Source organism: Tachyglossus aculeatus, chromosome 11 (assembly GCF_015852505.1).
Source record: "Tachyglossus aculeatus isolate mTacAcu1 chromosome 11, mTacAcu1.pri, whole genome shotgun sequence".
Taxonomy (NCBI): Eukaryota; Metazoa; Chordata; class Mammalia; order Monotremata; family Tachyglossidae; genus Tachyglossus; species Tachyglossus aculeatus.
In genome coordinates this window covers 68,372,222-68,392,834 of record NC_052076.1, presented here as the reverse complement: position 1 = coordinate 68,392,834, position 20,613 = coordinate 68,372,222, and the positions used below count along the sequence as shown (strand labels likewise).

Here is a 20,613-nt window from a genome sequence, read left to right as displayed (position 1 = left end):
TTGCTGACGAGGGAACTGAGGTACAGAGAAGTTAAGTGACTTGCTCAGGGTCACACAGCAGATAAGTGGCAGAGCTGGGATTAGAATCTAGGTCCTTCTGACTCCCAGACATGTGCTCTTTCCACTAGGCCATGCTGCTTTTCATACCTACATCCAGAAAACTAGACCACCCCAGTCATCTTTACTGAAACCCAATTTCACATTGAGGGTAGCATTAATGAATAAATGAATGATGTGCTAATGTCAGAAGTGGAAAAAGAACAAGAGCAAAACACAGAGTGGTGAGTGGATCAAGAAAGCTGTAATCATAAGCAAGCTCACCATCATCATTCATTCATTCTTTTAGTGGTGTTTATTGAGCTATTACTGGTGAAAAACACTTGACTAAAACTCTGGGGAAGAATACAAGTACTGGTAAATAAAACAAGGTCTCTGGGCCTCCGGAGGCTCCCAGATTCAATCATCACTTGGGTTGATTGAACACCCAGTACTATGTGCAGCTCAATGTACTGAACCCCAACTCTGGGCAGAGCACTGTACTAAGTGCTTGGAGGACATACTGAAGAAATAAAAGATCCACCATCTGACATCAAGAAACTTACTTCCTAGCAGAGAAGACAAGCCAACATAATTGGAAGAATATATAGTGTCAAGAAGGTGAATGAATGGAGATATGCATAATAAGCCCCAGTGGGTGGAAAAATAAATCAATAATCTGATTTGTAGGGAGAAATATGTCCCTTTTCTTCCCATCAGACTACAGAAAAAATATTTTATTTTGGTTTTGCTACACCTCAGCTCCTTCCAAACCAGTTTTGTAACACTTGGCCCCCGCCCTCCACTCCACCAAACCTCACCCCTCTGCTCTGTCAAAGACTTTTGAAGAAACCATCTCTTCCAAAATGTATTCCCTGGCTAATCCTTACCATCCTAGAAAAGCTGAAGCAAAACAGGTCCCTTTTCAAGTCTGTATGTATCTCAAACAATGGTATTTATTTACTTAACTATGTATTTGTTTTTAGTTGTAGTTCTTAAGCAGTGTGGCTCAGTGGAAAGAGCCCGGGCTTTGGAGTCAGAGGTCATGGGTTCAAATCCTGGCTGTCACTTGTCAGCTGTGTGACTTTGGGCAAGTCACTTAACTTCTCTGTGCCTCAGTGACCTCATATGTAAAATGGGGATTAAGACTGTGAGTCCCTCATGGGACAACCTGATCACCTTGTAACCTCCCCAGCACTTAGAACAGTGCTTTGCACATAGTAAGCACTTAATAAATGCCATTATTATTATTAAGCATTCATTCAATTCAATCATATTTATTGAGCGCTTACTGTGTGCAGAGCACTGTACTAAGCGCTTGGGAAGTACAAGTTGGCAACATATAGAGACGGTCCCTACCCAACAGTGGGCTCTTTTGTATATCTAGAAGATGTGCTAGACACTCTACTAAATGCTGGGGTAGATACAAGGTAATCAGGTTGGACACAGTCCATGTCCCATGTGGGGCTTGCAGTCTTAATCCCCATGTTACAGAGGAGGTAACCGAGACACAGAGAAGTTAAGTGACTTGCCCAAGTTCATGTAGTAGACAAGTGTCAGAGCTGGGATTTGAACCCATATCCTCTGATTCCCAGACCAGTGATCTTTCCACTAGGCAATGCTGCTTCTCACCATTGCGAGGGGAGGGTCAGACTTACTCAAAAAATGCTTGGTGTGCTGGAAAGAGCATGGCACTGGGAGTCAGGACATCCGGGTTCTGAGGACTGCTGTGTGACCTGAAGTAAGCCACTTGGCCTCTCTGGGCCTCAGTTTCCTCATCTGTAAAATGGGGATAAGAGACTGTGATTGAGCTGATCACTTTGTATCTACACTTTGCTTATTACTACAATAAGAACGTAATAAATGTCATTATTATTGTCATTACTAATACTACTACTACTAATAGTATTCTCACTGTTATTATTGTTCTTGGACAAATCAAACCATTTGAAATGCCCATACCCAGATAAAAATACTTTGGAATATGATGGGCACCATGATTGGGTAGGAAGCCCAGTTTCTCTATGCATCAATGGTTCCTTTGTCCTTGGATCTGTCACACATTGACAGGGGTGTCATGTTTCTCTCCATTTCACAAAGCAGGGTGAGCAGGCACTCTTCAAGGGTTCCAGGTCAGAGATCACAAAGGGGGTCAAATAGAAAAAGGAGAAATGTGTTTATGTCCTAAGAAGATGAATTAGGCTAGCCTTGTTTAATTGTTTCTGCAAAAATTCTTTGCTTCTATCTGTCTGTGATCTATCACTTGGATTGCAAGTTCTGAGTAGACTAAGATTGGGTCTGAATCAATTCTTTTGTATATCTTCAAAGTGTTTTGCAGTGCTTTAGACATAGCATGTCATTAATAAATGCTAGAAATCAGCATCACCAGCATCATCAGCATCCTCTCTAGTTGTGACCTCCAACTCCGAACTCTCATCCAACTCACAAACTTGCCTCTGTTCATATCCCCAGGTGATTTTCAGCTGGTTGAACCCATGGCATCTCAACACAATAGTTCTAAAATGGATCCACTGATGTTCTTCCCTAAACACTCTTTTCCTCTTTACTTTCCAACTACGTTGAGAATAATAATCATAATTATGGTATTTGTTAAGCCCTTATTATGTCCCAAGCACTCTTCTAAGCACTGGGGTAGATACAGGATAATCAGGTTGTCCCATGTGGGGCTCACACTTTTAATCCCCATTTTACAGATGAGGTAACTGAGGCACAGAGAAGTTAAGTGACATGCCCAAGGTCACATAGCAGACAAGTGGCAGAGGCAGTATTAGAACCCATGTCCTCTGACTCCCAAGCCCATGCTTTTTCCACTAAGCCCCACTGCTCCTCCCTCGCAACTGCACAACCTTGGTCTCATCCTTAACTCCTTGCTTTCTTTCATTTTTCACTCACATTCAATCCACTGCCACACCCCACTAGATTTTCCCTCCATATGATCCTTTCCTTTCCAGCCAAAAAGCTACCATCCTGGTCTGATCCCAAGCCAGTTCATACCTCGACTATTACTTCGTCCACCTTACTGTTCTCCCTTGTCTCAGTCAATCCATCGATCGGTCAGTCATATGTATTGAGCACTTACTATGTGCAGATCACTGTACTAAGCACATGGGAGAGTACAATTTAACAGAGTTAGCAGAGACATTTCTTGCCCTGAAGGAGCTTAAAATCTAGGGAGGGAGCTTATTCCCTACCACCCTACTTAACTCCTGCTGCACGGATCATCTTCTTGCATATCTCCACTCCTCAAAATTCCCCACTGGCTTCCAGCACCCCTCTGCAACAGAGTTCTCACACTCTGCCTCCAGGCTCTCAACAAACTTTCCCCTTCTTACATATCTACTCTCTTCACCGGTTACTCCCCAGGTGGCTCTCTTCTCCCTTATCAAGATGATAATAAATAACTGGACCTCAATCTTTCCTTTCCTTCCTGCATCCCATTGTTCACATTTTCCTCCTGGCTTGGAACTCACTCCCCCTGCATCTCAAACAGACCTCTGCACTCTCCACATTCAATGCCCTTCTGAAATCCATCCCCACTTCCAACAAGCCTTTCTGATTAATTCCCAGCACCCTAAGTCAGCAAAACCCTCCAGCTCTCTCCAGCACTTCTGCATATATAAATACCTAGCCTGGAGCACTTTTACAACTCTTTACTCATTTGCAAATTCAATTATTTCCTTTGTTTATTCTACTTCTAAATATTTACTCATCTTTCTCTCTCAGCAGATTTCAACCTTCTTGTGGGCAGAGAATGTGTCATTTGTTCAATACTTCCCAAATGTTTAGTACAGTACAGTGCATTGCAATCAGTGGGCACACAATACATACATCATCATCATCATCTTCTTCTTCTACTATTACTGATCAATTAACCAATCAATCAATCAATGGTATTTATTGAGTATTTACTGTGACTAGCCCAAGGTCACTGGTCACTTGCCCAAGGTCAGAGCATTGTTCTAAGCACTTGGGCGAGTACAATTCAAAAGAGTCAGTGTATATGCTTCCCGCCCACAATGAGCTTACAGTCCAGAGGAGGGACAGACATTAATATAAATAAATAATTTATAATATATAATTTAGAGATATGTACATAAGTATTGTGAAGCTGCAGGTGGGGCAAATATTATTAATACTACTACTATTATTATTACTACTACTAGTAATAGTAGTATTAATAATATTTACTACTATTAATAATGATGGTATTTGTTAAGCACCTATGATGTGTCAAACACTGTTCCAAAGTTAGGTTAGGTTAGACGCGGTCCCTGTCCCACACAGGGCTCACAGTCTCAATCCTCATTTTACAGAAGAGGTAACTGAGGGCCAGAGAAGAGAAGTGACTTGCCCAAGGTCACAGAGCAGACAAGTAGTGGAGTCAGGATTAGAACCCAGGTCATTCTAACTCCCAGGCCCATGTTCTATCCACTACCCCTTGCTGCTTTTTTTTCTAATGGTATTTGTTAAGTATTTACTATGTGCCCAGCACTGTTCTAAACACTGGCTTCTACTCCTACTACTACTATTATTACTGCTTAATCTTCAGTAATATTGATTGAATGCCTACTATGTGCTAGACACTGTACTAAGCACTTGGGGAAGTAGGACAATATAGTAAGACAGAAGTTCCCTGCTCTCAAGGAGCTTTCAATTTAAGACTGAGTCTCCAGCATGACTTACCCAGGGAGATTTTTGAATCTCACTTCCTCAGTGTTCTTGAGATTAATTAGAAACTCAGGAGTGGTCTTAGCTCTTTAGAGACTGATACATGGACTAATAGACATCCTGGAGGTTTCTAATACCGTGCCAGAATCATTGAAGAAATCAATGGCAGATCTGGGATTTTAAAAAAATCTCAATTTCCAGTCTGTTCCTACCTTGTGATTGATCTGAAATAAATGTTGTTTTGCTGAAAATCTCCCAGGGAAATGGACAGCGAACAATGAAAATACAAATGAGTGAGTTTTCCCAGCCACTTTCATATTGGGAAACAAATGTACATGTGGGCACGGCGTTGGCTGTAAAAGCTGATGTGACCAAGGTTATGACCACACCAAACACCCACATGCATAGTTTTCTGCAGTAAGGATGGGTTTATGTTTGCCCAACCTCGTACTGTTTTCTGTTTGGTCTCTGAGGTTCCTAATCTTCTCTCAGTTTCTGCTCTGAAAGGACCTTTGCTCATTCCTTCTCAGCATGCCAAGCTGGCCTATCTGTCTGAGTAGTCTCAGCATTCAGCCATGATGGTGCATGGTTTGAGATCGCCTTTTGAAATGTTCCCTCCATCTTCGCCTCTCGTCGTTCTGTCTGCCCACTATTTAAGCCTCTCAAAGAGCCTCAGCTGTTTGTGAATCCCCCTGGCACTGAGTCTTCCCCCCATGCCTGTCCAGTGGAGCTGGGTTGAGGTGGACACTGCTTTGAGCCAGGTAGACTGGCTTCATTCAAAAGCATCCTGATTTGAGAGCACACCCTAATTATTATTATTATTATTATTAGTAGTAATAATAATAATGGTACTTGTTCAGGATTGATTATATGCCAAGCAGTGAAGTAAGCACTAGGTAGATACAAGACAATCAGGTTAGACACAGTTCCGGTCCCACATGGGGTTCACAGTCTAAGTAGGAGGGAGAACAGATATTGAATCCCCATTTTACAGATGAGGAAACTGGGTTTAGTTAAGTAAAGCGACTTGCTCAGGGTCACACATCAGGCAAGCGGCATAAGTGGGATTAGAACCCAGGACCTTGGATACCGACTAGCTACGACAACAGTCCATTGCATAAGAAGGTCAAGAAGTGAATTTGTCCTAGAAACGGCAGGAGGGGCCACGTGAGAAAGCAAAATGTAATCATCTCCAGTAAAATTCAGGTTCGTTGAAAACATCTTTATATGTGTGTGATCTGTGTGATTTGTCAGAGTGTCAGCTCCCTGTGGGCACGGAAAGAATCTCTTCTTTATTGTGTACTTCCCAAGTACAAAGTAGATGCTTGATGATTTATCAATCAATCAATTGCATTTCTTGAGCACTTACTGTCAATCAATCAATCACATTTCCTGAGCACTTACAATGTGCAGAGCACTGTACTAACCTCTTGGGAGAGTACAGTACAACAGAGTTGATAGATGTGAGTTGAGAAGCAGCGTGGCTTAGCGGAAAGAGCTATGGGCTTGGGAGTCGGAAGAAGTGGGTTCTAATCTGGGCTCTGCCAGGTGTCTGCTGTGTGACCTTGGGCAAGCCACTTCTCTGTGCCTCAGTTACCTCATCTGTAAAATGGGGATTAAGACTGTGAGCCCTACGTGGGACAATCTGATTATATCAGATCTACCCCAAAGCTTAGAACGGTGCTTGACAGTAAACGCTTAACAAATATCATCATTATTATTGTTAAGTAGCTTAAAGTCCCTGGGGGGAGACAGACATTAAAATAAATACTCCTCCTCTTCTCCCTCCACTTCTTCTACTTTTAGGTACAAGATAATTGTGTGGACACTTCTCTTATCCCACTCAGGGATCACTGTCTTAGAGGGTGGAAAAACAGGTATTTTAACCCCATTTTACTGCTAGGGAAACTGAGAAGTTTGACTTACCTAAGGTTATTCAGCAGTCAAGTGCTGGAGCCAGAATGAGAACCTGCGTCTCCTGGCTCCTGGGCCCGAGCTCTTTCCACTAGGCCACGTTGCCTTCCTAATGTATAACATAAGTGGTTCCTGAAAACTACATTTAAATTAAAATATTTTAAACAGGATTTTCTTCATTCATTCAATCATATTTTTGAGTGCTTACTGTGTGCAGATAATAATAATAATAATGGCATTTATTAAGCACTTACTATGTGCAAAGCACTGTTCTAAGTGCTGGGGAGGTTACAAGGTGATCAGGTTGTCCCACGGGGAGCTCACGGTCTTAATCCCCATTTAACTGATGAGGTAACTGAGGCACAGAGAAGTTAAGTGACTTGCCCAAAGTCACACAGCTGACAATTGGCAGAGCTGGGATCAATCAATCAATCAATCGTATTTATTGAGCGCTTACTGTGTGCAGAGCACTGTACCAAGCGCTTGGGAAGTACAAGTTGGCAACATACAGAGACAGTCCCTACCCAACAGTGGGCTCACAGTCTAGAAGGGGGAGACAGAGAACAAAACCAAACATATTAACAAAATAAAATAAATAGAATAGATATGTACAAGCAAAATAAATAAACAAATAAATAAATAGAGTAATAAATATGTACAAACATATATACATATATACAGGTGCTGTGGGGAAGGGAAGGAGGTAAGACGGGGGGTGGTGGAGAGGAGAATGAGGGGGAGAGGATGGAGGAGAGGGGGAGAGGAAGGAGGGGATTTGAACCCATGACATCTTACTCCAAAGCCCGGGCTCTTTCCACTGAGCCACACTGCTTCTCTTAATACAGATCACTGTATTAAGTGCTTGGAAAGTACAATTCAACAATAAAGAGAGACAGTCCCTGCCCACACCGGGTTTACAGTCTGAAAGGGGGAGACAGACATTAAAACAAGTAAAAAGGCATCAATATAAATAAATAGAATTATAGATATATACAAATATACATAAGTGCTGTGGGGCAGGGAGAGGGAAGAAAGAGCAAAGGGAGCAAGTCAAGGTGACACGGAAGGGAAGGGGAGATGAGGAAAAGGGGGCCGTGGTCTGGGAAGACCTCTTGGAGGAGGTGCACCTTTGAAGGCGACTTTGAAGTGGGGAAGAGTGATTGGTGCATTTGAGGAGGGAGGGCATTCCAGGCCGGAGGTAGGATGTGGGCCAGGGGTCGATGACAGGACAGGTGAAATCGAGGGTCAGTGAGAAGGTTCATTCATTTATTCAATCATATTTATTGAGCACTTACTGTGTTCACAGCACTGTAATAAGTGCTTGGAAAGTACAGTTCAGCAACAGAGACAATCCCTGCCCACAACTGGATCACAGTCTAGAAGGGGGGAGGCAGACATCAAGACAAGTAAACAGGCATCAGTAGCATCACTATAAATAAATAGAATTATAGATATACATACATCATTAATAAAAATAAATAGAATTATAATTATAAATATGTACATATATACACAAGTGCTGTGGGACGGGGAGGGGATAGAGCAAAGAGAGTGAGTTAGGGCAATGGGGAGAGGAGGGGGAGCAGAGGAAAAGAGGGATTTAATCTGGGAAGAGCTCCTGGAGGAGGTGATCTCTCAGTAGGGCTTTGAAGGGGGTAAGAGAGCTAGTTTGGAGGATTTGAGGAGGGAGGGCATTCCAGGCCAGAGATAGGATGGGAGCTAGGGTCAGATGGCAGGACAGGAGAGAACGAGGCACAGTGAGAAGGTTAGCACCAGAGGAGCAGAGTGTGTGGGCTGGGATGTAGGAGGGAAGAAGGTAAGTGAGGTAGGAGGGGGCAAGGTCATGGAGAGCTTTGAAGCCAATTGCAAGGAGTTTTTGTTGATAGGGAGGTTGATAGGCAACCACTGGAGATTTTTGAGAAAGGGGGTGACATGCACTGAACGTTTCTGTAGAACAACAATCCGGGCACAGAGTGAAGTATGGACTGAAGTAGGGAGAGGCAGGAGGTTGGGAGGTCAGAAAGGAGGCTGATACAGTAGTCCAGTCAGGACAGGATGACTGATTATACTAATGTGGTTTTAGTTCCCATATGTGGTATGGGAACAATGCTACAATCAGGGATTGGTTCCTGAATCAAGGTTGGCTATCCTATTTTTATCCATATTACCCAGAAGTAGATATTCAGAAAATTATAGGTGTGAAGTGTAGCTATATATGTGCATTTATTGTGAGTCAGAGAAGTTCCACTATTGAACTTCTACTTTGTTAGAAATAAAATGAATGTGCCCACACTTCCAGGTCACTCAGTCAGAGATAAGGTATTAGGTCAATCCATCAGTCATATTTATTGAACACTTACTGTATGCAGAGCACTTTACTGAGCTCTTGGGAGAGTACAATATAACAGAGTTGGAAGACACATTTCCTGCCCACAATGAGCTTAACAGTCCAGAAGGGGAGGCAGACGTTATTGTAAATGAATAAAAAACCTGATATGTACATAGGTGCTGTGGGGCTGTGGGAGGGGTAATTAAAAGGCACAAATCCTAGTGCAAGGGTGATGCAGAAGGGTGTGGGAGAAGAGGAAATGAGGGCTTACTTGGGGAAGAAATCTTGGAAAAGATCGTGGCCTAATGGATAGAGCATGGCCCTGGGAGTCAGAAGGACCTGAGTTCTAATTCCTACTCAATCATTTGTGCACTGTGTGACCTTGGGTAAGTCACTTCATTTCTCTTTGCCTCAGTTACCTCATCTGTAAAATGGGGATTAAGACTGTGAGCCCTATTTGAGACCGGGCCTATGTCCAACCTGATTAGCTTGTATCTATCCCACAGCTTAGAAAAGTGCTTGGCACATTGTAAGTGCTTAACAAATACCACAATTATTATTATTATTTACACCACTAGCAGGGACGAGGGAGTGAGAGCGGCACAGTAAACAATTCCATGCAAGATCTCAATCCCAAAATCTCAGGCCTGAGGACTGAAACAGGGGATTCTTCCGTGGAATCTAACCCAAGCTCTGCCACTTGTCTGCTGTGTGGCCTTGGACAAGTCACTTCACTTCTCTGTGCCACAGTTACCTCATCTGCAAAATGGGGATTGAGACTTACGTCCCAAGTGGGACAGGGACTGTGTCCAACCTGATTAGTTTAGATTTATCCCAGCTCTTAGAACAGTGCCTGACATATAGTAAGTGCTTAACAAATGCCATCATTATTATAATTATTGTTCCCACTGAATGTTAGCTGTTGCACTCGCTCCAACCTTCCAGACCAGACCCTGGAGGAATTCCTGTAGGGACTGAGGAGGTGGGGAAGAAGTGTGAGAGGATCTGGGTGGGAGGAGGGAATTCCAGGTGAAACTATGAGGTTACAAAGCAGGCAGCTTTTAACCAAGATGAAATCCTTGATAGCAATAATGATGATGGTATTTGTTAAGCGCTTACTATGTGCCAAGCACTGTTCTAAGTACTGGGATAAATACAAGGAAATTAGGTTGTCCCAAGTGGGGCTCACAGCCTTAATCTCCATTTTATCAATGAGGCACAGAGAAGTTAAGTGACTCGCCCGAGGTCACAGGGCAGACAAGTGGCGAGCCAGAATTAGAGCCTGGGTCCTTCTGATTCCCAGGCCTGTGCTCCTGTCACTAGATCATGATGCTTCTGTCTTCATATTTGAAGGCAATGCCACAGTCAGTGAAGTTCATCTATGAAATGGCCAAGAGGGAATCTGCAGACCTGATCATGTTGGGAATACAAAAAGGCTGTCTCTTGTTATGTTGCTGGACTTTTAATGTTTGTAGAGCCTGGCTCCGTTTTCTCTTTTGTTTCCTCTTCTCTCTTTCCATACAAAGATTTTTTCTCAAAGAGACCTACACCCATCTTGTTGGCAGTGTGTAATGCGGACCTCTGTAAACTCCCTGAGGGCAGGAATCATGCCTATCAACTGTAGTATACTCTCCCTAGTACTTAGTACAATGTCCTGCCACAGTAAGCGCTCAATAAATACCACTGGTGGTTTGATACTGACTTTCAGTTTTCAGCTGGGCTGCAGCAGCCTCGTCTGAACCTTTGTTTCACTGTGTTCTTAAAATACCCCTGATATAACTATAATTGAACAACTACCAGTTCTATCTTTGTCCTTTCTCCTCTTCCCACTACATGGAAAATCGCTGTATTTGTTTGGACAATGTAGTAAATATTTTATGTTTTTCTTCACTTTTAGAGGATAAGCTCCTTATGGGCAGAAAATGGGTCACCTTTATATTCTGTACTTTCTAAGTGCCTTGCCCAATGCACCACTCAAAGTAGACACTTAGTACATGCTACCACTACAATAAATGCTTCTACTACTACTGCTACTACTACTACTATTACTACACTACTATCACTACTACTGCTGTTGTCACTGCTACTACTATTGCTACTACATTACTGCTATTACTGCTGAGCACGGGCTTGGGAGTCAGAGGACGTGGGTTCTAATCCTGGCTCCATCACATGTCTGCTATTTGACCTTGGGCAAGTCTCTGTGTACAAGTCTCTGTGTATTTGACCTTGGGCAACTTCTCTGTGCCTTGGTTACCTCATCTGTACAATGGGAATTAAGACTGTGTGGGACAGGGACTGTGTCCACTCTGGTAATTGTGTATCTGCTGAAGACTTAGTATAGCATCTGGCACATAGTAAGCACTTTACAAATGCCATTAAAAAAAAAAACAACTTTCTCTGTGCCTTAGTTCTCTTACCTGTAAATCAGGAAAAGATTGTACTTTCTCTCATCTTAGACTGTGCCGCCCACATGGGATAGAGCCTGCCTCATCTGACTCTATTTACCCCAGTGTTTAGCACATAGCAGGAACTTAATAAATAATTGTAGTTACGACAGAATCACTGCCCTCTAGGAATTTATGATTCCAGACCTGGGATTTTCCTTGCCCTGCCATTGCTTCAGCCCTGCAAGAGTTAATATATGGAAAAAGCTTTGAAATCACTCAATGTACAGTGCCTTGTAAATACAAGACATTTATAGGCACAGTGCCTCTCATTACTGATGCAGGAGATGTAACAAAGTTAAAAAAAAATTAGCCTCATGCGTATTCATAGAACAATAAAATACTTAACCTAAAATAGACCTCCTGCTACATGTGCGGCTTTGAGAGACTGAGGTAGAGAGCAGCTAATCTGAGTTTGGTTGTTGACTGGCTGGGTTTTCTTCTTTCCATTCAAGGGCAAGTGAGGGAATTGGGAAGGGAAGAAAGGGAGAAATGCAAAGTACAAGCTGGTCAACAACAAAGCTCTTATTAGCAACTCTGTACCTCAGTCAGAGAGGATCCAGGAAGGAGTTAGCTAAAAGACTTGAATCTTGATCTGTGATACCCCCTGTGGCTCTGGTACTGATCTCCTGGCAAAAACCAACCAGAAAGGAATTTTTTTTTATGTATCTGTTTATGCGCAAGGCATTGTACTAAGCCCTGGGATAGGTACAAGGTTGTCAGGTTGAACACAGTCCCCTCTCCCACATGGGACTCACAATCTTAATCCTCATTTTACAGATGAGGTAACTGAGGCACAGAGAATTTAAGTGACTGGCCCAAGGTCACACTGCAGACAAGTGGCGGAGCCAGGATTAGAACCCAGGTCCTTCTGACTCCCAGCTCTGTGATCTATCCACTAGGCAACACTGTCTCTCATTAACTCATATTCATTAACTCACTTTAAACCAACCCTAATTAAACAGGTGTTCTGGGAGGGCTTTGTCTTTGTTTCAAAGGTAGATCTTGGTGATGAAATGCTAATAGAATCCTGAGACTGGAAAAACTCAGAGAGGTCATCTCATCCATCCCTCTGTCTCTGGGCAGATCCCAGACAATTGTGGAGGAAACTGCCTCTAACAAAAATTTCGCAATCACCTTTCTTAATCCACACTAGCATTAACTCTTGCAGTGAGGAAATGCTTCCTCAAATTTACCTTAAACCCTTTAACTTTGAACAATTTGTCACTCCCAACTAATTCTAAGAATAACAATAACAGTGATAACTGTGGTATTTCTTAAATGTTTACTGTGTGCCAAACACTGTGTGCCAAGTGCTAGGGTAGATACAAGACAATCAAGTCCCAAGTGGGACTCTGAGTCTAAGTAGGAGGAAGAACCTGCATCAAATTGCTATTTTTCAGAAGAGAGAACTAAGGTTCATTCATTCAATTGCATTTATTGGGAGCTTACTGTATGGAAAGCACTGTCCTAAGCATGTAGAGAAATTAAGTGACTTACCCAAGGTCACCCAGCGGACAAGTGGCAGGCCTGGGGAAAGAACCCTGTTCCTCTGACTTCTACACCAGTGCTCTTTCCTCTAGGCCATACAGATTCTTATCTTTTTTTTTCTTAATGGCATTAAGTGCGCACTATGTGCCAGGCATTGTTCTAAGTGCTGAGTTAGATACAACCTGATCAGGTTGGATACATTCCATGATCACCATGGGGTGGTTCACAGTCTTAATCCCCAATGTACAGATGAGGTAACTGAGACATGGAGAAGTTAAATGGTTTGGGGCAGAGCCAAGATTAGAACCTATGTCCTTTTGACTCCCAAGCTAATGCTTTCTCCACTAGGTCACGCTGCATTTCTCTCACTCTCTCCCTCTGCCTCTTTTTCCCTCTCCCCCATCCGCCCAACCACAATCTCAGCATTCTCTGCTCCCAGAATGATCCGAATATTTTACATTAGTATAAATGGTAATTACTGAGCATCCACAAGGTGCAATGTATTGTAGCAAGAACTATGGGAAGTTCAACAGAAGCACGAGAAATAATCTCTGCCCACGAGGAACTTGGGAACTAATAGGGGAGAGAGACAGAAAATATCACCCCACCCCTTGATCTACCCTGCCCTCAAATCCTAAGGTCGTCAGCAAATTGAATGAAGGTATTTTCTATCTCACCACTGATTCTGTTCCCTATAAATGTTCAAAATGCATTGTTATTGCTCTTCGTATCAGTCTGCCCACTCTCAAAATGGGATCAGTTCTCTGGGTCTGATCTGATGATTGTATATCTACCTCAGAGCTTACTACTTAGTAAGCACTTAGAAATACCATGCAACCAAGCAACCAACTCCGACTCCGATCAAACCACACAGAGGACCACAAACGATATGCCCTCCCCCTGCTCCAGGTTAGCACTAGGAGTGATGATACAGCCACTGACTAGCTGGGTGGACCAGAACAGATCAATCAATCAATCAAACATTTGATTAATGTATTTTTTGAGTCCCCTCTCAGGGTCTCACCTGGAGAGTTTCCAGTACTCTACCAGTCTCGACTACGGGAGGGAGAGTCAAGCGGAGGCATATCCATTCCATTCCTAGCTTGGGCAGTGGCTAGCGAATGGAAGGCAATCTGCTACAAGTCAAACCTCACCTGTGCTGGGCAGCAGTGGCATGGAAGAGAGTCAAAGGTTACTGCATGGAGTGCTCTGCACACAGTAAGAAAGCAATAAATATGATTGAATGAATGAATGAAAGGAGGCAATGGTAAACCATTTCTGTGTTTTTACCATGAAAACTCTATGGATACACTACCAGAACGATTTCAGATGGAGGTGGGGCGTTCTGGGAGGGAGGTGGCTGTGGCGTCGCTATGGGTCAGAGACTACAACATAAGACAAGACAAGACTTGTTAGGTACTTACTATGTGCCAAGCACTGTTCTAATCATTGGAGTAGCTACAAGCTACTCAGGTTGGACACGGTCCCTGTCCCACATGAGGTTCACAGTCTCAATCCCCATTTTACAGATGAGGTAACTGAGGCACAGAGAAGTGAAGTGACTTTCCCAAGGTCACACAGCAGGCAGGTGGAGGAGCCAGAATTAGAACCCATGACCTTCTGACTCCCAAGCCCATGTTCTATTGACTATGGTATGCTGCTTCTCATACAGTGGAGTTGGTAGAAACACACCCTGCCAACAATGAACTACAGTTGGTGTGTGTGTGATGATGGTGTGTGTGTGTGTGTGTGTGTGTGTGTGTGTGTGTGTGTGTGTGTGTGTTTGTACCCACATCAGTTTGAGCCTTGGGGCCTTAGCCCTTGGCTTTTAGCAATGCAGGTATTTAAGAAGTTGACTGGTCCCAAAATGCAGAAGGTATGAGAACATGATCATGAATTCTTAAATCCAGCTGCCTAATGACCAAAAATTCAAAAGTTACCAAGATTGAAGTTCAACTGTCAAAAAGTAACAAAAGAATTCCTCTAATCTTACCTAGTTTAGGGTTAACAGAGTAAGAGGTTTAGGGCTGAGATTAGGATTAGTGACTAAAGGCTGGGCTGATGGTTAGGGCAAGAATTAGATCTAGGGTAAAGATAAGTAGTCACGGTTAGGGCTATCATTAGGTAGGGCAGGTTACAGAATTAGCTAGGCCAACTCTTGGCATCCCAGGGTTATAAATATTTGACCCTGGATACGATCCTTGGTATCCAATGTTCGATTTAGGATTTCGGAAGATTTGCTTCGAAAACTACCAAACAGACATGGCAAATAGCTGGGTCAGACCTTGAAGATTTCTTCTTCCTTCAGGGAATGACTAGCTAATCGATGAACAAGCCAGAATAATTTCTACTTTTTATTCCCATCCCTGCAGTGACTTCTAGGAAGGAGGAATCTGACAGACCCACAGAGGTGAATAAGGAGATAGGAGTTGGACTTTTGAGTTGAACAACAAGTTCCTAAAGTCCATAAAGGCAGGTCCAGGTTCTTGAAACTCTCCTTCCACCCAACTCTGGGCCCTCAGGCTGGGTGATCCTTCTATGATTGCATCACCGTTCCTTTTCCCTGTGCTCCCGGTTTTTTCAAGGGATCCAGATACCACAAGCACAACCACACATTCCCTTGAGATCCGGAGAGAAAACCGAGGATATCCAAATATCTTTCAGTTATCTTTGACTTCCAGCAATACCTGTATCTGTAATGAGAGCTTCCAGACGGCGGTGTTAGGGACCCCCTGATAAATCTCAGGTAGCATGCTGTGATGGCCAGGATTGGGTGAGGCTTTTTGCTCATTCAACCCCTTCAACAAGGCAGCCCCAACCTCATCTTCCCACGTGGCTTTGTTGTCGATGCAAACTGATCTGGTTGCCACGTAAAGGTCACCAGGCCTCCAGACTCATAGACCTCGGCTGCTTCCTAATTAAAGTCGGGCAGCCTGTTCGGATAAAATCATTACTGCCTTTGAACCTTTGCAGAGTGTCTAGGGAAATTATAATAGGCAAAAACAATGACATTAGTTTAGTGCTTACTATGGGCCAAGAACTGTACAAAGCACTGGAGTAGATACAAAATAATCAGTCCAGACAAGGTCCTTTCTCCACATGGGGCTTCAAGTCTGAGGTGAAGGGAGCACAGGTATTGAATCCCCATTTTACAGATGAGGAAACTGAGGCTCAGAGAAGTTAAGTGACTTGCCCAAAGTCACACAGTAGGCAAGTGGCAAACTGGGATTAGAGCCCAGTTCTTCTGAGTCCCAGGCCCGTGCTCTTTTTGCTAGACCACACTGCTTCTCTACCAATACCATCTTGCAGGAAACAACTGGAGTATAACCAGACCAGACTGACCCATTGCCCATTCACTCAGAAGGTTCACCCTTTCCACCTGCCAAAAAGTTAGTCAGTCCTCCCATGTTAAGAGACAAATGCAACCAGAACGCAAATCTTTCTGGATGGTCCAGAAATCTAGAATACAGTCAGTCAGTCGATGGTATTTGCCTACCATCTACTGAGTGTTGAGTGATGTAGTAAGTGCTTGGGTGCGTTCACCAGAATTAAGAGACCTGCTTCCTGATGTGAAAGAGTTTATTGCATAGTGGAGGAGATTGACAGGCAAAAATTATTAACAAATGCCTCTTTAATAGGCTCTGGAGTCTGAAGGTGCCCAGGTGAGTCTAATCGCCATGTGCCAGCTCTGAGACCTTGGGGAAGTCACTTCACTTCTCTGTGCCTCAGTTACCTTACCTGTAAAATGGGATTAAGATTGTGAGCCCCATGTGGGAGAGGGACATTATCCAGCCTGATAAGCTTGTATCTACCCAGAGTTTAGTACTGTGCTTGACACATAGTAAGCACTAAACAAAGACCATTAAAAACAACAAAAAAACCTCTGCCTGGTAGCAGGAGAGAGCCATATTAGACAAAAAAGAGCATTTTATCAATTGACATTGGTGGAGGGTATGGCAAATGTTCTTCTCTGAAGATCCCTCAGATCCTGAAGAACAAACAATGAATTGTATTAATTGAGTGCATACTGTGTGTAGAGCACCTAGAGACTAACTAAGCATTTGAGGAGTACAGTTACTCATTAGTACTTGGGTTAAGTTTCTTCCTCCTAAGAAGCATGGGTATAGCCTATATGACCTCTGGAGGCCTCTTTTCACTATAGAATTTAATCATTTTCTTCATTTTTATAGTTTTCTCTGTAATTCCCACTTCCTGGGCTGAAGCAACATAAGGGAAGTGAGAATGAAACCCCAAATGCTCCTTGCAGAATGCACAGCCTCCTAAATCCAAAATTTCTAGCCAGCCCCCAGGAAAACTGGTAACCATCAAAAAGATGTGTGCTAACTGTCTTTTGCAAGAACTCCCTAGCTAATATTGACACTATTCTCTCACTGCAGACTATGGCATCTTCATCAATTTGTATCCAGTGCCTCTCTCTTCAGATGGTGAGCGACTTGAAGCTTTATCTTATATTCCTGTGGTGTTTGTAGTCCTCTGTCCACAGCAGAGCTCAAAACATGCAGGAGGCCCTGATCGCAATCCTGGAGGAGGTTATTCCTCAGCCCAACCCTCTAGTCAAAATCACAAGCAGCACCTCCCCTTCCACTTGAATTAAAGACTTTGGAGCTGCCGAAACACTGACCTGATCACTGAATGTAAACTCAGGTCAACCGGATAGGGTGGCCCATTGTCTTGTTTTAGAATAATAATAATGATGGCATTTGTTTAAGTGCTTACTATGTGCCAAGCACTTTTCTAAGCGCTCGGGTGATACAAGGTAATCAGGTTGTCCCACGTGGGGCTCACAGTCTTAATCCCCATTTTACAGAGGAGGTAACTGAGGCACAGAGAAGTCAAGTGACTTGCCCAAAATCACACAGCTGCTCAGTGGCAAAGTGGGATTCAAACCCACAACCTATGACTCCCAAGCCCGTGCTCTTTTTACTAAGCCACACTGCTCTGTTTTATCTCGGGAAGCAGTGAAAAGAGCCTGGGCTTAGGAGTTACAGGACCTGGGTTCTAACCCCAGCTCTGCCATGTACCTGCTGTGTGATCTTGGGTAAGTCACCTAACTTCTCTGTGCCTCAGTTCTCTCATCTGCAAGATGGGGATTCAATACCTGTCCTCCCTCCTACTTAGAAAGAGAGCCCCATGTGGGACCTTATTATCTTGTATCTATCCCAGTGGTAGGTACAGTGCTTGACACATAGTAAGGGCTTAACAATTATTATTATTATCATTATTATTATTATGGAAAATCTGGTCCTCAATGTACCTCCTGCCCACTCCTGTTTAGGGAACCCTCCTTGGCTTCATTGAGTTCTCTGCTCCCAACTTCATACTGGACTGGGAGGGAGAAGGCATAGGCTCTGGAGCAAAAGAGGGAGTCAGGAGATTCCCCCAGGGAACTGCCTTCGAATCATGGGAAATTCCCAGACTCCCAGAAAATTATGCCAGGGACCTCACCACATCTTTCCATTTGCATGGTGCATTTGGCAGAAACATGGATTTCCCTGTCCGGAAGATCAGGGAGCATTGAAGCTCCCTGCTGTTCTGTGAGCATCTTTGACCCCGTGTAGATCCAGAGGGTCAAAGGCCACAACTCTTGTTTCCACTGTACTTCCCAAGTGCTTAGTTCAGTGCTCTGCACACAGAAAACTCTCAATAAATATGATTGAATGAATGAATTGTGCACATCCAGGCTTGAGAAGCGAGGCACTCAATCATACACAATTCCTAAAGTTCCATGGCTTAATTCCAACCACCCTCCCTTGGCACCCCCCAAAACTAGTACTAAACCTACTCCGCTTTTCTTAACTGTTCTGAATTTGAGGGCTAAAGTTTTAGCCAACTCATGGGGGAGCCTCTCACTGTTCTTGACTTCCCTCCTCACTAGTTGATGAGGTGTCCCAGTTCCCTCAAACATTTAATAACACGCTGCCCAGAGTCTGGTGAGAGCTTAAATCATCAGTCAATCAATCAATCAATCAACCAGTTGTTTTTACTGAGTACTTGCTCTGAGAAGTTTAAGAAACCCAATCAATCAAGCAATTGTATTTACTGAACACTTAGCTGGGCAGATCACTGGACTAAGTTCTTGGGAGAGCATACTGAAGTTAGTAGACACAATCCCTGCTCTCAGAAATCTTATAACGTGACCTGGGAGAAAGACACTAAGATACATTGGCTCTCCTGGGCCTAAATAAGCCAGATCTCCTCCAGGGCTAAGATCAGTCATTAAAACACCAAAGAGGTGACTTTCTCTGTCAAAGCCTAATTGTCCCTGGTTCCGAGTGAGGAATCTTCAGAGCCCAGTCCACAGCCCACAGGGCAGATGGACTACAAGGAGTCAGTGGTGAAGGCCGGAAGAAACCATCACTCTTTCCTTGTTTTGGCAGGATCCAAAACACGGGAACCTCTGGGCTTGGGCCAGCCAGGTCTCTCCAGCAACGAAAATAAGGCCTGGTCATGGGGCTCAAACACTAATAATAATAATAATGATGATGATGGTATCTGCTAAGTACTTACTATGTGCTAAGCACTGTTCTAAGCACTGGGGTTGATACAAGGTTATCAGATTGGACACAGTCCCTTTCCCATGTGGGGCTCACACTCTTAATCCCCATTTAACAAATGAGATAGCTGAGGCACAAACAAATGAAGTGATTTGCCCAAGGTCAAACAGCAGACAAGTGGAAGAGCCAAGATTAGAACCCAGTTCCTTCTGGCTCCCAGGCCTGTACTCTATCAATCAATCAATCAATCTCTGGCATTTACTGAGCACTTACTGTGTGCAAGGCACTGTACTAAGCTATCCACCATAGGGCTGGGGAGGGACAGGACTGGAGCAAGTTTAGGTCATCCAGCCCTCTGAGCTGAAGCCCAGCTGGCTGCACTGGCCTGAGAGGCTGAATCTTGGGCTCCTGACATGGGCACGGCCCATCTCTCCAGCTCCGACACCGGTCCCCACTGCCCAGCTACCAGAGATGTTCTGGCAACTTGAGAAGCAGCATGGTCTAGTGGACAGTTCACAGGCCTGGGAATCAGAAGACCTGGGTTCTAATCCTGGCTCCAACCACTTTTCTACAGTGTGACTTTGGACAAGTCACTTCCCTTCCCCGTGCCTCAGTTACCTCATCTGTAAAATGGGGATTAAGACTGTGAGCCCCAAGTAGGATACAGACTGCTTTCAACCTGATTAGTTTGTGTTCACCCCAATGCTTAGTGTGGTGCCATAATAAATGCTTAACAAATACCATTTAAACAATAAAATTTAAGTTCTAAGTCAGGGAAACCAAGCCTCCGTGATTGGCCAGGTGTGCCATTTCAGGACTGCTTCAAAGCCACGGGCTTCAGTGGTCTCATGGAGCCTACAAGAGAGCCCTGATGCTGACTCAGGCTCCAGGCTCGAGCGGCCACTGATTTGACTTTATTCACCGTTAAAGTCCTGACAAGGAGACACCTTTCAGTTCCCAGCCTGAGATGGGAGGGAAAACGGAGGAGTCATCAGCAAAAAATCTGAGGCGGATGGAACTGGGAAATGTACTGAGGGGAGGGAAGGAGAGAGGGGGGAGGGAGCCCGGAGCATTTTTCAGGGATTTATTCTAGCTTCTTACTCAGCAGTTCTCGTAATGCAGAGAATGTAGAAGGGAAATCACGGTGCTGAAAAGTGATGAGCTTGAAGGTTAAGCTAAATTCTGTTTGGAA

At 43.8% G+C, this 20,613-nt stretch overlaps 1 protein-coding gene and 1 non-coding gene across 2 annotated transcripts in view; one reads left to right on the top strand and one right to left on the bottom strand.

The window, feature by feature from the left end:
* NTM (neurotrimin) overlaps positions 1-20,613 on the bottom strand; it is a 1,106,994-nt gene that overhangs the window by 1,050,271 nt on the left and 36,110 nt on the right. The window lies entirely within an intron of this gene.
* LOC119935479 lies at positions 13,913-14,050 on the top strand. The gene has a single exon (XR_005453359.1). It is a non-coding gene; the product is annotated as a small nucleolar RNA SNORA7 (small nucleolar RNA).